Raw genomic sequence first — 2,308 nt, 5'->3', positions numbered from 1 at the left:
AAATGTTCTCTCAGGGAGTGACTGATTGTCGTCGACTCACCACAAGGCGCAACGGAGAAAACGTAAACAGCACCTCCGTGATCTTGACGTTTGCGCGTGATAGACTACCCGACAAGGTGTTTGTGGGCTATGAATCGGTACCAGTGAGGCCATTCATCCCAAATCCCGTGCGTTGTTTCAAATGCCAACGGTTCGGCCATGTCGCGTCGCGCTGCGAGGGCAAGGCCACCTGCCCGCGCTGTGGCAAAGACGCGCACGAGGATAAAGAGTGCTCTTCGGAAACACTTTGTGTGAATTGCGAGGGTACACACCCAGTGTACTCTCGTGATTGCCCGAAGATGAAAGAAGAGAGGAAAGTCATGGAGATAAAAACACTGGAAAAAATCCCATATGCGGAAGCGAGGAGAAAATACAGGGCGCTAATCGCCCCAACTTTCTCCCGGTCCTTTGCTTCCGTTGCAACCACGCAATGTGTAAAGTGTACCATCGCCACGCAGACAGAGATCCCGAAAGAATCCCCAATGGAAACCACGCAAGTGCCTAAACCAAAAAGGGTGAAGAATGGAAAGAGTAAGGTGGACAAGGAGCCACCTACTCCTGTGGGCCCTTCAAAGAAGAGCCCACTAAAAACCACCAAGGGGAACACGCCAAAAGGGCGTGAGAATACACCTTCCCCGCCGCCTCCAGTGAAGCCAAAGAAGCCGGAGGTAATTGAAGAGGACCAGAGTATCTCTGATACTGAGGTCTTCGCAAACGAGTGGAAGAGGAAACATCGCTTCAAGCGATAACCTCAATAGAGTTGGTCATCTCCCTTTTTAGTCATCTTATTTATTTATATATTTATTTATTTATTTATTTTAATTTAACACTTTAAATGTGTTCCATTCTGCAGTGGAACTGCAACGGTTTTTATCGGCACAAGGAGGAGCTGGCCATTTTAATCCAAGATTTTAAACCCTCTTGTATTTGTCTCCAAGAGACCCATTTTAAGGCTGAAGATAAGGGTATTCTGAAGGGGTTCACTGTTTTTAGAACGGATGACCTAAGTGGCCAACGAGCCCAAGGGGGAGTAGCAGTTGCGGCCCGTGAGGCCCTCTACACCTCGCGAGTCCAACTGAACTCTCCATTCCAGGCCGTCGCTGTCACGGTGCACACCCCTGAGAGGATGACGTTATGCAACGTGTATCTGCCAGAGGGTGCACCGGTGACCCGCCTGAACCTTGAAGCCCTTGTCCACCAGCTTCCTCAGCCGTTCATTTTGATGGGAGATTTTAATGCCCATGATCCTCTCTGGGGAGGGCCAGAAACCCAAAGCAATAGGAGAGGTCGAATTTTATCCAACTTTATTGAGGATTTTAACCTGTTTTTATTAAATAGCGGCGAAAAAACCCGCTTTAACAGCTTCAATGGGGAATTCTCAGCAATAGATCTTTGTCTATGCTCGAGAAGTCTAGCCCCAAAGCTGAAAATGTCCACCCACAACGATCTCTGTGGGAGTGACCATTTTCCTCTTCTACTCGTTAAAGAAGACTCTTCGCCCACCATTTCAAAACCTCCGGAAAAGTGGCGTATTAACCGTGCGGACTGGCCACTTTTCAAGCGTACGTTTACATATAAACACGACGCAAGTTTCGACGCGTTGCACAACGTCGATAAACTAAGTTCAACGCTGTTGGCGGCAGCTACCAAAAGTATCCCTCGTACGTCCGGGAATATAAATCGAGCTCCTGTCCCTTGGTGGAACGGGGAATGCGACCGGGCGATTCGGGCGAGGAAAAAAGCATTGAATATTTTTAGAAAATATCCCACGGCAACTAATCTGGCATCGTACCGCCGCCTGAGAGCGCGAGCTCGAAGGGCCGTGAAGGAGGCCAAGAGGGCTTCCTGGATAGAATACGTCTCTACCATCAACCATCGCACGCCGCTTGGTCAGGTATGGGACAAAGTGAAGAAAATCTCCGGGTCCAAGGGCTCATTTGTCATCTCGCCATTGCTTGTTGCTGGCCGGGTGGTTAATTCACCTGCCGAAATAAGCAACATATTTGCCAGTCAGTTCGCGGCCAATAGCAGTGACGAGGGCTATGCCGCGGACTTTGCGAACCTGAAGAGGCGATGCGAGAGTGTCCCTCTCAATTTCGGTGCAGGTCCTACAACCGAATATTACAATGAGCCTTTCACGTCCTGGGAGCTTAAATCCGCCATCGAAGACTCCCATTACACCTCGCCAGGGGCGGACGAAATCCACAACGCATTTCTCCGGAACATTCCGGAAACTGCGATTGGGGAGGTCCTAAATACCCTCAACCAA

The sequence above is a fragment of the Hetaerina americana genome, unplaced genomic scaffold, assembly GCF_022747635.1.
Source record: "Hetaerina americana unplaced genomic scaffold, ioHetAmer1.1.p SCAF_3, whole genome shotgun sequence".
NCBI classification, from domain to species: Eukaryota; Metazoa; Arthropoda; class Insecta; order Odonata; family Calopterygidae; genus Hetaerina; species Hetaerina americana.
This window is presented reverse-complemented; position numbering follows the sequence as displayed.